We start from the raw sequence: 16383 nt of genomic DNA on the forward strand, positions 1-16383 counted from the left end.
GCCTCTCAGGCATGTCAAACTTTTCCTGCAGTGAACATGTAACCAAAGGAGTGTCGTGCTAATTTCTTTTAAACAAAACAAACAACATTCGACCATTTTAATACATTTGTTTGATTTCCTAGGGATTTAATGTGCAAAAATCAAATTTGAGCTACATGTGCACCAAAATGGATTGCAAAATCATATGTGTGTTCCTGGGTGCATGTTTCCCCCATGCAAGAGATTTTAAAATACTGAGAATATAGATTTTTAAAATTCAGTAAATCCAAAAATTAGTTTAAATTCATGAAACTTATCGTGGTGTCATATATGGACACCAGTAGACTGTGATATTGTATTTTTCGTCAAATTTGAGACACATTTTGATATAATCTTCTTACAAACGGGAGATTGTTAATAACTAGCAACCAATATCTCACCTGGATTATTTATTCAGACCGTGTGCGTTAGACCATGCCATGCTTTGGTTAGGAAGTAAAGCGGCAGAATGAATCATGAAAGAACAAAAAAAATATACGTGCTGCCACGCACCCCGTGTGCCGTGCGAGCAGGCATGAGTTGACGGGACGCATGCGAGCAGTCCGCCGCGCAGGCAAACAGGGCGGTGTGTGTGTGCAGGTGTGTGAATTGGTGGGAGGCGTGCGAGTAGCTATGTCAAATGATGATAGGAATGCTAGAAGTTCGCCGCGCAGGCTCACCGGGAGGCGAGACAACCTTTGACCGCCGCCCGCCTTGCTCCCACTGGTCCGTATTAATGGCGTGCCCGAGCCGCCGGCCATAATAGGCGGCCGCACCCCCGATCCACAGTGGTCACCAACGTCTGGACTCTGGATTGTATGAGGATAGCGCACCATCAGAGGGAGTGGCGGCGCCTGGGCAGGTGGAGCACCCATGCAACGCATGAAGCTGGGCACAGAGGTTGCCGTCGCCACCGACGAGGTCTCACGCGGATAGCAGCATGACGTATATTTCGTCGGTGCCATCGTGCCCCCCCCCTAGCCGGAGCCGGAGGTCAACATCAACTCCGACAATGACTGCAACTCCGACGGAAAACCAGTTAGTCATCTATATACCCATTTGTGCGGCAAACATATCATGTGTTTTCTCTGGTTACTCCCCTCTCTAAATTTTTTGGAATACAAATCCTATGGTCATGTCCTCTCAGTCCATAAAATCACAGTAATTAAGATCCGTTAGATGCACCTAGTGTATTTATTGTTTGAATGTTATCCGTATAGGGTTAGTGATTAATTGTTTGTTCTATACAAATGATTTTTGCTAATAATCTGACTAGGGTTAGCATGCGTGCTAATAATTCCTGGCCAGATCTTGAGAATTGATTTTGAATGTCCTACATATATGTTTGTGCCTTTTTTCTTCCAGATCTTGAGAATTGATTTTCAATGTCCTACATGTATGTTTCTGCCATTTTTTATTTGATATTGGTATGCACACAGACGAGGCGCCGGATACAGATCTTGGACGCGGCTGCATGGCCAGAAGCGGCCACGCCCCCTGGACCCGAGGAACTAGTAGAATCTCCGGCGGACCGCATCAGCGATCTCCCGGATGGCATCCTTGGGGAGATCATCTCCCTTCTCCCACCAGTTGCCACACACAAGTCCTTGCATCTCTGTGGTGCACTCTGTGGCGCACCGCGCCTCTTAATCTCGACTGTCGTCAGCTATTTGTCGATGATGATTCTGAACTCCCCGGAGCCATCATCTCCTCCCACTAGGGCTCCCTTCAAGGCATCTGCATCCCGGCATGCTACCTGCTAGACATACCCTCCATGGTGGCCGCCTGGCTGACATCCCGTCAGTTTGATAAACTCCAGCAGCTTGAGTTCTACCATGACTATGTATGTAACATACCACAAACCGATGTATCTGTGCCCTCACCACCGATGTCCATCTCATCGTTTTCCTCCTCTCTCCACACCGCCACCGTCGCCCGGTCTCAAAATAAAGTCGCCTCACCTTGTAAGCATTGGAATTCGTTTTGAAGGACATGAGCTCATCATCGAATATGCCCCTTCACTCTAAAGGTTTCTCCTTGATTGTTGTTATAAACCTTCACAAATAATTGTGGTCTCTGCACCTAAACAAGAGACCTTGGGTGCAATCCGTGATCCATTTAAATGGTTTGAGATGGTATTTTCCTCCACACCTATTGAGGTACTTTATATTATTCGTGTACACTTTTGTAATTTGCATTTTTCATCTGTACGCATAAGGTAAGTATCATCTTGGAGTACACTTTCAGTGCTAATATTATGTTCTATGCTCAATGAAGAGCTTGTCCATCCTATCAGTGGTGGTGGATTCTGTCAACACCTTATATATCAGTATGTGGTGTTTTGATCTCAACATCATTATTGCATTGCCACAATGCTTTCCATGTCTAGAGAATTTGTATATAAAGGTCACGATTTCATGCACATTAAAAGCCCATAGATAATGTACTATAATTAATCGTTCAGCTATCGCTCTTTCAACATAATGTTTTTAGACATTAACTGTTTTCAATCTTCATCTTATTTAGGCTCTAACATATGGAGAAAAAGGTATAATCAATCGATGGTTCAAGAAGCACCGGGATTTTCTCATATCTCATGACATTCATTTGAAGACAGTAATGCTGGAAGGATATGCATCCAATAGTGCAAACACTAGCTTTGTCACATTCTTCATGTTGAATGCGAGGGCACTATTGTCCATGAGGATTAAGTTTTTCAACAATAAATTTCTCACGAAACGGTATGTGAAACAACATAAAAAAGAAGTTTCAGGTGGACCTAAGGGCTTCTGATCGTGCTCGGCTTATATTTACAACAACTTGTCGTCATCATGGACGAGTAGATCTTTTGTACCGGGATCTTGATTTTATGGATCAGACCGATCCATTTGATTGTGACTACCAAAAACATTGGTTGAGTTAGATGTTATTACCCTGTTCAATCTAGGTTATGTGTAAACCTGATGAATAATTAATCCTCATGCTTTGTACCTTTTGTAAGCTAGAGTTAGAAATTGTTTCCCTTTTCAACTAGGGTTTGACCCATATTTTCTTTCATACTGGGCGTCTATGTTCGTATAGGTACTAACTCTATCATGGTACCAAACCTTGACCTTAGATTTAACTAAGAATATACTAATGCATGTCATCGAAAATAATATTGTCAGACAACTATTCCTAGCAATGTTCATCTGCTATATGCAATAATTATGCATGTGCTTGCTCGCCATTTAGGCGGCCGCAACATGCTCTACTCGTGTGCCTCCGCGCGCTCTACTCGCCATTTATGCGCCCTCGGGTAGCGTCCCTCTGCGCGCTCTGCTCGCCGTTTAGGCGCCAAGTCTCGCTCGGGTCACGTCCCTTCGCGCGCGCTATGCTAGCGGTTGGGGCCGGTGCACGATCACATTGGGAAGGCTTTGTTATTTGATCTTAGATTATGTTAATTAATTATACCTTTAGAGCCGGAATCATCCGGCTCTGGAGGTATAGTTAATTAACCTAAACTATGATCTCCAGCGCCCGTCCCCGTCGCGCAACTCCATCCTGTCGTCGGTCATTGGGGGTATGCCGGTATGTGGGGGTAACTAGCTAGCAAGTGGATCAGTAGCTAGTCGCCACCGGCGGCCATTGCTGTGGTTATTTATAGCTAGTAGCTGGCTAGGGGATTGTGAATTTTACAATTCACCCCTATGGAGCGCGGGAAGCCTTCACTGGAGCGCGGGAAGACTTGAGAACACAACCCAACAACCATATGCGGTGTCACGTGTTACTGCACACGTGTTAACATAAGGAAACGTATGTGCAACTTACTAACCATCACACATGAGTACTCGCACACGCATCGTGTGCGATATTCCTAGCCATCGCAAGCAACTAGTATGCATTTTTCAAAGTTTTTAGTACACACAGAATCACACACGAATTAACTCTAGTAACCTTATGTGTTATATTTTCTCATCGCAAATAGTTCATCCGAGTGGGTTGTTTGCCGCGTAACACACACATCTTGTTTACTCGAATCGTTTGTGTTTTTTGGCTCATCGCAAACAGTTCATCTCTGTGAACTGTATGCCGCATATCACACACATCTTGTTAAGTTGAGCCATTTCTGTTGTGTTCCCTAATCGAAAATAGTTCATCTGAGTGAACCGTATGCCATATATCACACAAACCTTGATCGGGCTAACCATTTCTACCGCATTCCCTAATAGCAAGCAATTCATCTGAGCAAACTGTATGCCGTATATCGCACACACCTTGACATGGCTGCCCGTTTCTGTTGTTCTGTCTCATCGCCAACAATTCGTACGGATCAACTGTATGTCCTGCATCGCACACGCAACTAAAATCTGAATTGTGTTTGATATCTCCGCCACCGCAAATGTTTTCCATCATTTTGACGGTTTTTACATCACCGTTTGCGATTAATGCATCGCACACCGTTTCGTCAAAGGGTCTCTGATCGTATTGTTGCGTTAGCAGCATCCTGTAGTAGTGAAGCCAGGGGGCGCACCCCCCTAGGGTGCGCCTTGAGGGCTTGTGGAGCCCTCGGGACTCTTGTGCCTTCCTCTCCAAGTCCTACGTGTGTCTTCTGTTCCAAGAAAAATAATCGTAAAGTTTTATTCCGTTTGGACTCCATTTGATATTCCTTTTCTGTAAAACTCAAAAATAAGAAAAAAATAGAAACTGGCACTGGGCTCTGGGTTAATAAGTTAGTCCCAAAAATAATATAAAATAGCATATCAATGCATATAAAACATCCAAAACAGATAATGTAATAGCATGGAACAATCAAACATTATAGATACGTTGGAGACTTATCACCCCACTCCTCTAATCTGGCCTCTCTACGTTCCTAATGGCGTTCAGATACGTTGGCCGCCCCATTAAGCCAATCCAGGGTGTTGCGTTTTCTGCCAAGGCACACGTTCCCACACCCTGCGCATCCACCACCAACCCCGCGCAATGCATGCGGCGCACATGGAGGAAACGGCAGGTGTAGTGGGTGAGGTAAAGAGAAAATGGCAGTCACCCCCGGTTCATGCGCGGACGCCCTAATGGGCTCCGGTGTACGTATGCGCTCGACACAAACGGAGCGCACCATTTGAATGTTGAAGACGCCATGGGAAACTTGGGAGAAAGATCAAGTCCAGGTTAATGAAGAAGTAAAGAAGATCCCAGAAATACGAGCGTCAATCCTGGCAGGATCGGTATGTATGCTTGTGCAAATGTTTGGGCCTACCCCAACGATGCCCGGCGACATGTTTGGACCAGGCCCAGGGGCTCCTGTCGGTGAGGCAAACATTTGTGTTTGCCGCCTAGACTTGTGCATATATAGGCATGCTAATGTTCATACACCAATTACCAAGACATGACACGGGATAAGCCAGAGAAACCACTCTTCATGAGATCAAGGAGTGCATTAAGAAGATCAAGTCAACAGGAGATCACCTCAGGAAGGCTTCCCTTGCCGGGCAAGAGAACCCCACCAGGTCGAGACCGCCCCTGAGGGCCAAGACTAGATCACCTCGGCAAGGCTCCTGGGCCACCAGGATCACATCCCGGCGGGCTCCGTACCACAGGGCCTCCGCCAAGACAGCACCGCTCCACCTCATCATATGCAAGTCATTAATCAGTGTGGTGTCGAGCTCTCAAGTGGCTAGGTGGATCCAGTTAGATATGTGGCAGCCTACTGGAGAGGAGATTAGCTTTATTGACACCCATCCAGATGGCGTTGTAACACCCCGAGAGTCATGCTACATTAACTCCACACTAATGATGCCATGCCATCATAATTATTTTTTGCTAATCCTCACTTTCTTACAAACCAAACTCAAGTCCAAATTCTAATGTCAAGTGAATTTTTTTTATAAATCAGTAAATTAAAAATGTTCATTAGGTTCAAAATTTTCACTACATGATTGTCTTGCATTAACAAACAATTTTGGATATGTTTATAATGGCCCTGGACTTTATAACAGTGGACCAACCATCAAGTAATTGACCTTTCAATTTCTAAAAATAGTTAAACAATCCCAATATAAATTGAAGCTGTTTGTGCAACCCCCAAGTATTGCATTGCAATTATGTGCAAATGTACACGCTCAACAAAATTCATTTGAGAGTTAAAACTAATTAAAAACAGAAGCTAATACTTGAAAATAGAAAATAAAAGAGAAAAGCCCTACTCTACTGTGCACTTAGGCCTACTGCCAACAGTGCTAGGCCAGCCCAACACCACCATCGTCTCCTTCCTCTGTTCACCGAGGGTGCGCTGGAGGCAGCGCATGCATCCGCGCCATGGATGGCCACGCGGCGGCCATCCACCGCATCCCAGGTACGTATTAGATCACCCTCGACACCCCCGGAACCCTAACCCCCACATTTTCTTCCTCCTCGAGCCGCTCCGATCGATTCGCTCGATCCTGAATGCCATCGCCACCACTGTCTCATCGCTGTCATGGCCAACGTCCTCCTTGCCGACCAGGAAGACGCCAAGAGGATCCTCGTCGTCGCCATCGTCGACTACACCAACGGATCGAGGCGGAGGAGCTGCAGCAACGGCGCCCACACCCGTTTCCCCTCACCGGAATCTGCCTCAGCCGCGGCCTTGAACCGCCGTCGACCGACCCCCACCGGCCCCTCGACCTTACCAGTGACCCCTTTGTGAGCCCTACTCCCCTTCCCCTCTCCCTCCCGTGTGAATCCGTCGCCGTACCGCCCCAGAATCCTTCCGAGGCCGCGCTCGCGGTCGCCGTCCCCTGCTCCCCTGACCGTGCCGCCTGCGCAAGCACTTAGCGCACACCTCCATGCTCGGCCGCCCCGCGCTCGGTTACCGCAGGCATGCCATGGCCGCGAGCACGCCGCGACCCCGCCCCCTGCGCCTGCCAACCTGTGCTCGCAGCTGCCCGCATAGCCACTTCCGCCTGAGCACACCCTCTGCTCCTTCTCACTGCTACTGCGCCATGCTCGCCCTGCCGTGCTGCCCCAGTGTTGCTGTTAGCCGCCATCGCTGTCGTGCCCGTCTCCACCCGCAGCTCTCCCTTTCTGCTTCCCCGTGCTACCCGAGCATCCCCCCGCGCCCACATTCGCCAGGACCCGGTGCCGTTCCTGCCGGTTCGGCTCCGCCGCTCATCGACATTGGCCACGCCCTCCCACTCGCGCACCCGCCTGGTTGCGCCCACCTGGGCACGACCCCTCTACTGCTCGGTCGCCTTCGCTCGGAGCCGCCCGGCTCGGCCGTTCCTTGCTGCGCCACCCGCGCTGATGTGCCAATTCTGCCACGGCCAGCGCCCCGCCGCCCGGCTCGGCCCGCCTCCTGCCACGGGCCCGCCGCACTGCTGCTCCGGCCACGACCACCGTGCACGCCGTGCGCGCCCCTCGGGCTCGCGCCCATTCGGGCACCTCGCCCTACTGCTCGCCCAAACCCGCTATGGCCCTTAAGACCAATGACAGTGGGGCCCCACTCCCAAAACAGTTTGTAAAAATAAATAAATAATTAAAAATTAATTAATTAATTAATTGATTAAAGAATTTATTAACTTAATTAATCCAGATTAGATTAAGCTAATCACCTAGTTTAGTTAATTAATCTGTTAGGTTAGTTAACAGTCAATGACATGCGGGACCCACACGTCAGTTTGACTAAGTCAATGCCCTGTTGACTGCTGACATCATGCTGACGTCAGCAAACACTATTCTGGATAATGTTGATTTAAAATAATATAATAAATTCTAAAAATGATTAAATCTTTTAAAATTAATATAAAATAAACCGTACCTCGGATGGAAGAACTTTGTACATGAAAGTTGCTCAGAACGACAAGACGAATCCGAAAACGTAGCCCGTTCATCCGCCATACATTAGTAGCATAGTGAACACACAACTTTCTCCCTCCGGTTCATCTGTCCAAAAACACGAACCACTGGGGATACTTTCCCGGTTGTTTTCCCCTTCGTCGGTATCACCTCCTACCGCGTTAGGGCACTCCTAGCACCGTTACTTGTCATGTCATGCATCATTATGCATCTACTTGCATTGTAATCATTGTTTCTTCCCCCTCTTCTCTCCAGTAGACTACGATACTGACGCCGCTGCTGGTGCCCTGACCGACTACTTTGTTGACGACCCCTACTTGCTAGAGCAACCAGGCAAGCCCCCCCTTGGTCACCAGATATCGCATATTCTTCTCTCTAGTGCTTGCATTAGAGTAATGTAGCATGTTACTGGTTTTCGTTAATCCTATCCTAATGCATAGCCTGTCTTTTGCTACTATTGTTGTTACCTTTACCTGCAATCCTAAATGCTTAGTATAGGATGCTAGTATTCCATCAGTGGCCCTACATTCTTGTCCATCTTCCATGCTATACTATCAAGTCGTGATCACACGGGAGGTGATCACGGGTATATGCTTATATACATAATACATAATATATGTGGTGACTAAAGTCGGGTTGGCTCGTAGAGTACCCACAAGTGATTCCGATGTGGGGGCTGAAGGGGCAGGTGGTTCCATCCAGGTAGTGGTGGGCCTGGGTTCCCGATGGCCCCCGACTGTTACTTTGTGGCGGAGCGACAGGGCAGGCTGAGACCACCTAGGTGAGAGGTGGGCATGGCCTTGGTCGGTGTCTGAGGTTACTTCAAAATAACATGCTTAACGAGATATTGGTATTTGATCTGAGTCTGGCCACTGGCCTATATGCACTAACCAACTACACGGGAACAGTTATGGGCACTTGACGTCATGCTATCAGCCGGAGCCTTCTTGACGTCAGCGACTGAGCGACGTACGCCGAATTGGACTGGAATGCCTGCTCTCGTATTAGGGAGGCTAGGTCTACTTCCGGCCGCCCACGCAACGTGTAAGTGTGCAATGGGCGATGGGCCCAGACCCCTGCGCCATAGGATTTAGACCGGCGTGCTGACCTCTCTGTTGTGCCTAGGTAGGGCTGAGATGTGTTGATCTTTCGAGGACAGGAATGACCCAGGAAAGTGTGTCCGGCCAAAGGGGACCGAGCATGTTGGGAAATGTGGTGCACCCCTGCAGGGAAGTTTATCTATTCGAATAGTTGTGTCCCTCGGTAAAAGGATGACCCAGAGTTGTACCTTGACCTTATGACAACTAGAACCGGATACTTAATAAAACACACCCTTTCAAGTTCCAGATACAACTCGGTGATCGCTCTCTCACAGGGCGATGAGGGGAGGATCGCCGGGTAGGATTATGCTATGCGATGATACTTGGTTAATTTACCATCTACTCTCTTCTCCTGCTTCAAGATGGAGGCTGCCAGAAGCGTAGTCTTCGATAGGACTAGCTATCCCCCTCTTATTCTGTCATTCTACAGTTTAGTCCACATATACTACCCCTTTCATTGATACCAATGCATATGTAGTGTAGCTCCTTGCTTGCGAGTACTTTGTATGAGTACTCATGCTTGCTTTGCTCCCCCTTTCCCCCTTTCTATACCTGGTTGTTGCGACCAGATGTTGGAGTCCAGGAGCCAGACGCCACTGACGACGACTCCTTCCTACACCGGAGGTGCCTCTACTACTACGTGCAGGCCGCCGACGGCGACCATGAGTAGTTTAGGAGGATCCCAGGCAGGAGGCCTGCGCCTCTTTCGATAAGTATCCCATTTTGTGCTAGCCATCTTATGGAAAATTGTTTAAATTATGTCTGTACTCAGATATTGTTGCTTCCGCTGACTCGTCTATGATCGAGCTCTTGTATGCGAGCCCTCGAGGCCCCTGGCTTGTAATATGATGCTTGTATGACTTATTTTATTTTTAGAGTTGTGTTGTGATATCTTCCCGTGAGTCCCTGATCTTGATTGTACACGTCTGCGTGTATGATTAGTGTATAGTCAAATCAGGGGCGTCACAAGTTGGTCTCAGAGCCGACTGCCTGTAGGAATCCCCCTTCCACACTCCTTGGCCAAAGTTGAGTCTAGTCGATGAAAACTGTTTACTAATATGGTTGTGCAGCCCATGGGCCCACATCGCCATTGGGTGGTATCAGGATATTTTATTCCTTGACCTGCATTCTGGGACTCTAATCTATCTTCTATTCGGGTTAAATGATTTTACTAACTCTGACTCTAGGTTCTCGTAATTACTTCCTCCTAGAGAGCCCCTCACTCTAGATGATTGCTTGGTGCGCCCAAGGATTCCAAAGATACTCTCCGATGTTATCCCGAGAACTTGTGCTCATTGCGTTTGCAATTCCCTTCCACCGTCAACCCCTATAGAAAACTACATGAACTTGCCATTCTTACATTAGTCCCCAGTTGCTCTTGTTATTACAAGATACCCTGAAATACTCATTGTTGTTCTGGGAATACTTTGTGCCTACCGCCTTGCAGTTCTTTGCCGCCTGAATACACGAACAGATAATTTCTCTCACTTATCGAGTATCCGCTCATCCCCAGTTGATTCATGTATTTCACAGAACTCTTTGAAATACCATTCGATCTCCGAAAATCCTCAACGGCCTATTGCTCTTGAAATTCTTGCTTGCTTGCATTATGATTAACCTCACAAGTCTGGTAATCTTATTGGCGTCCTTAGTCATTATTAGTTTGAGTCTGTTAATCAATATGTTGCAAATGCTCACAATCCTTAATCAGATCCTTCATTTCGTCCTTCCGGCTCAGACGTCATTTTAAACATGAGCTGGATCTTGACCAATCAAATTGCCACGATTGTACCCCTAAGGCTATTCAACTTATCCATCCCTAATCAGAGCATTGCTTCTGATCCCTTGTCTTGGAATTCATAATTCCTATGCATTTGAGCTTTGAGTTAGTTAGTTGTTTCTATAATCTGATCTCCTTGCATTCTTTATTCCTCTGGTTGAGTATCTATGCTCACCATCAGATTCCTTGTGAACCACCAGACCCTTTGTCAGATTTTATCCAACGACGTCCTTCATATTCAATAAGCTTATGAGCCTTTCCTCAGATATGTAATGCCTTTGGTAAATTGTATCCTCTGCTTCCTCAAGCATGCTCTACTATCGAGCTTGTGTTAATTATTCTTGAAATTTATGGTATATGCTCCTAAGATGCCCCGATGGGTTGAACCTATGCCTTCCCCAAAACGTATGAGCCCAAAAGTTTTCGCGAGTCATACTCTTTTGTTGCTTTGCCAAATAAAATTTCAACACTACAACTTTTTCGAAAACGAGAAGTGAAAGAAAGGTTATGCATTGCAGAAGTGGGAGTCGACCCTGAACCTTTATGTTCATGCCCACGGACACGGTGTGGAACTTGTCATGAAAGCTTCTTGCAAGAATATTTAATCATTTGAATAATTCTTCCGGTATCGTAAATTGGATCCCTTGTAGTTATTGTTCCGACCATGCTAACCTTATTCAATCTATCTGAAAGGAAACCATCCCATTGCCTCGTCTATTCTGACAAGATTAAAGTATCTGCTATCGCAAGTCTACGATACAGATCAGTTTCTATTTTGATCTACCTCCAAGTTTCACCTCTGTTATCTGGAGAATATCACCGAACTACATAACTGCTTATGGGTCTTCATCTAGTATTGCTTCTCACCGATTTCAGATTTCCCACGGGTTCTGAGTTATTATTCACTCGAGAACACCGATAAGTGAATCAACTATACACTCTGATTCAATAACTCTTAAATAATATTCATTGCTTACGAGTTTAATAATCCTACAAGTCATTCCTAGCCTGATCGGCTATATCATTTTTGTGCTGATTTTATCTATGCTACCTGGTTCTTAATCCTGGAGCACAACTTTTGATGATGAGCTAAGCTTACGTCGATCTTCCTTGTCTTATCGTTTCACCTCGAACAGCCAGCTTGATTCCGAGTTCGCGTCGCATCCGAGGATCCAATAATCTTTCACTGCATCAGTCCTTTTGCTGGATGCAGTCGCTGTTTGATTGCTTCTTCGTGAAACCTGTCGACAAATGTGTCATGACCATCATCAACATTCTAAGCATTTCTAGGATATCAATCAAATTGATGATGAGAAATATCATCCTTTCCCCCTCGATGATTGCGTTAACATCGACAACATTCTTGCAATTCCCCAACACAAAATTGGTTCATGGTTTGTGTTGTACCTTGAGTTCCTTGCTATCCAGTGTATGTTATGTTTTACCTTGGAGTATTTCCATCTTTTATGTCAAGGATGTTGTGAGAATTTCACCACCTCTTAATACTTCTTGATACAGTGATGCTTCTCGCCACCACCATTCTTTTCTTGGTCCCCGTGTTGAGTGAACTCTGTTGTGCGAATTTATTATCTCTAGCAACCCTATTGCTTCAGAGTTAATGGACAATAATTCCAATTTAGCGTGTTGGTTGCTAAATCGCCATTCTGACGTTGGTCGTGCAACCCAGCCCATATTTCGGGTGCACTTTTCAACCAATATTTAATTGTGTATGTTTTCCTCGAACATACCTAATTATATCATTTGATCTGACTAATGTTATCTCCTTGTTCACATAATTGTGGAAATCCATCTTGTCAGAGATCTCGATGAATTGTCGCTGAGTCCCTCAGCCACCTCCTCATCCTCTCCTTGGTTTAATGATGAACTCTTGTTTCGGAACTCGCTTCCATAGTTCATATCCCGAGAATCTTACAATGTCACCTCATCAATTTGTGTTCCACCTTTTCTTCTCAGGCATCCTGAGTCTGGGGTATCCTGACACCAATCGGATTTGAATCTCGGTCGGATATGATGGTTGGAACATATTTCCAAGAGTTATAACGTAGGTCTTATAAGACCCGGTAAGGTGATGTCATGCTTAGCACACCTGGTCGGAGGCCCTATTGTTATAGTTTCCTTTTAAGCATGGTTATCCATTCTTCCATGAGCAAAATTGTAAGACTTATTCTATATGTTGTTCCTGTGGATCCTTTGTGTATCCAAATTCTGATCTTTACCCAGTGACCATGTCAATGCTATCTCGAAGCATGTTTGTGGTACTCCGTTTTTCAATAAGAACATTTGAACCACAATGCTAAACTTTTCTTTATCAATTATCCAAACACTGTTGTATGGGTAATGTCATGATATTTCTCTCCCCTTTCCTAAAGGGTTTTATACGTTATATCCTATCATGGATATCATGCTCTGCTTGTCCTTGGGAAGGATATACCCCTGAAATATGTGTTTAAACAAATTTTCCTTTCCATTATTCTGTTTAACCTGATGATCACATTTTCCATTCCATTGGTTTGTTTGACCTTTCTTGTGATCTATATAATCTAAGCAGTAATAATTCCTGCTTATATAAACACCTCGGTGTACCATCATGTCTGGTGTAACCCTGTTACTATGGTTGATGACATTCCGGTAGCCACCGATGGACGAGAACTATGCCTATTGGCCTGCCTCGTTCGACGAGCAGAAATGGTTCTCTTCGTCCCTTGCCCTTTGCACCGATGTTGTTGCCGACATAACTGACATGCTATCCTCTGATTTGCCTTGCTTACACGACCGTGCAAGATGTCACCGCTCTTTCTACTTTTAAAACCACATGGTGGGCCCATAACCCACAAGTCCCAAGATCGAAACCTGACTCTCCTATACACCCCTGTTTGCCATAGTTATTCCTCGTGTTTGGCCGGGTCACCTTCCTAGAGATGATCTATTCTGGTATCAGACACAATACTTATTCTCGTTGCGCTAAACCCCTTTTCTGGACCTGTTACAGGCATCGAATAATTGCCTATGCACTTGAAACTTCTATTTGCACCTTCTTACTTTGTTCTCGAAATTTTCTTAAGTTTCAATTTGAGAGTTACTTTCCACCACCTTCCTCGATGTTATCGACCAGATAGTCAACCTTGCAGAGGTCCATTCTCCCGGAATACCCACCCTTTTATTCTTTTGTAAGTATGATGGAGTTCCCGAAGAAAGGGTTTGTACTACATCATGATGACCTGAAGCAGAGAAATGAAGGCATCGACGTAATGGATCGACCTCTTCGAGAAGAGCAATCAAGACCGAGAAGATTCGTTGGAATTCCGCAACCAGATCTTTCCTCCTTACTCCACCTCTTAAAATCTCGGGACGAGATTTCTTGTAGTGGAGGATATTTGTATCACCCCGACAGTCATGCTACATTAACTCCACACTAATGAATCCATGCCATCATAATTAATTTTTGCTAATCCTCACTTCCTTACAAACCAAACTCAAGTCCAAATTCTAATGCCTAGTGAAATAAGTTTTTTATAAATCAGTAAATTAAAAATGTTCATTAGGGTCAAAATTTTCACTACATGATTGTCTTGCATTAACAAACAATTTTGGATATATTTATAATGCCCCTGGACATCATAACAATGGACCAACCATCAAGTAATTGACCTTTCAATTTCTAAAAATAGTTAAACAATCCCAATATAAATTGAAACTGTTTGGGCAACCCCCAAGTATTGCATTGCAATTATGTGCAAATGTACACGCTCAACAAAATTCATTTGAGAGTTGAAACTAATTAAAAACAGAAGCTAATACTTGAAAATAGAAAAATAAAAGAGAAAAGCCCTACTCTACTGTGCACTTAGGCCTACTGCCAACAGTGCTGGCCCAGCCCACCACCACCATCATCTCCTTCCTCTGTTCACCGAGGGTGCGCTGGAGGCAGCGCGTGCGTCCGCGTCGCGGGTGGCCACACGGAGGCCATCCACCGCATCCCCGGTACGTACTAGGTCACCCTCGACACCCCCGGAACCCTACCCCCCTCATTTTCTTCCTCCTCGAGCCGCTCCGGTCGATTCACTCGATCCCGAACGCCATCGCCACCACTGTCTCATCACTGTCGTGGCCAACGTCCTCCTTGCCAACCAGGAAGAAGCCAAGAGGATCCCCGTCGTCGCCTTCGCCGGCTACACCACCGGATCGGGGCGAAGGAGCTGCAGCAACGGCGCCCACGCCCGTTTCCCCTCGCCGGAATCTGCCTCGGCCGCGGCCTCGAACCGCCGTCGACCGACCCCTCAACCTTACCAGCGACCCCTTTGTGAGCCCTACTCCCCTTCCCCTCTCTCTCCCGTATGAATCCGTCGCCGTAGCCGCCCCAGAATACTTCCGAGGCCGCGCTCGCGGTCGCCGTCCCCTGCTCCCCTGACCGCGCCGCCTGCGCGAGCACTTGCCGCACACCTTCATGCTCGGTCGCCCCGCGCTCGGTTCCCGCAGGCATGCCATGGCCGTGAGCACGCCGCGACCCCGCGCCCTGTGCCTGCCGACGTGCGCTCGCAGCTGCCTGCATAGCCACTTCCGCCCGAGCACACCCTATGCTCCTTCTCGCTGCTACTGCGCCATGCTCGCCCCGCCGTGCTGCCCCAGTGCTGCTGTTGATGCCGCTGGCCACTGTCGCCGCCGTGCCCGCCTCCACTCGCAGCTCTCCCTTGCTACTTGCACGTGCTGCCCGAGCCCCCCTGTGCCCGCATCCGCCAGGACCCGGCGCCGTTCCTGCCGGTCCGGCTCCGCCGCTCGCCGGCGTTGGCCACGCCCTCCCGCTCGCGCACCCGCCTGGTTGCGCCCGCCTGGCCACGACCCCGCTGCTGCTCGGCCGCCTTCGCTCGGAGCCGCCCGGCCTCGCCGTTCCTCGTCGCGCCACCCGCGCCGCTGTGCCGATTCTGCCACGGCCAACACCCCGCCGCCCGGCACGGCCCGCCTCCTGCCACGGGCCCACCACGCCGCTGCTCCTGCCACGGCCGTGGTGCGCGCCCCTCGGGCTCACGCCCGTTCGGGCGCCTCGCCCTGCTGCTCGCCCAAACCCACTATGGCCCTTAAGGCCAATGACAGTGGGGCCCCACTCCCAGAACAGTTTTGTAAAAAAAATTAAAAAATTAAAAAATAACTAAAAATAATTAAAATATCAATTAATCAATTAATTAATTAAAGAATTAATTAACTTAATTAATCCTGTTTAGATTAACCTAATCACCTAGTTTAGTTAATTAATCTGTTAGGTTAATTAACAGCCAATGACATGCGGGACCCACACGTTAGTTTGACTAAGTCAACGCCTGTTTACTGCTGACATTATGCTGATGTTATGATGATGTCAGCAAATACTATTCTGCATAATGTTGATTTAAAATAATTAAATAAATTCTAAAAATGATTAATTCTTTTAAAATTAATATAAAATAAAACGTAACTCAGATGGAAAAACTTTGTACATGAAAGTTGCTCAGAACGACGAGACGAATCCGAATACGCAGCCCGTTTGTCCGCCACACATCCCTAGCATAGAGAACACGCAATTTTCCCCCTTCGGTTCATTTGTCCGAAAACGCGAACCACCGGGGATACTTTCCCGGTTGTTTTCCCCTTCGTCGATATCACCTCCAACCGCTT

This window comes from Triticum dicoccoides, chromosome 1A (assembly GCF_002162155.2).
Source record: "Triticum dicoccoides isolate Atlit2015 ecotype Zavitan chromosome 1A, WEW_v2.0, whole genome shotgun sequence".
Classification (NCBI taxonomy): domain Eukaryota; kingdom Viridiplantae; phylum Streptophyta; class Magnoliopsida; order Poales; family Poaceae; genus Triticum; species Triticum dicoccoides.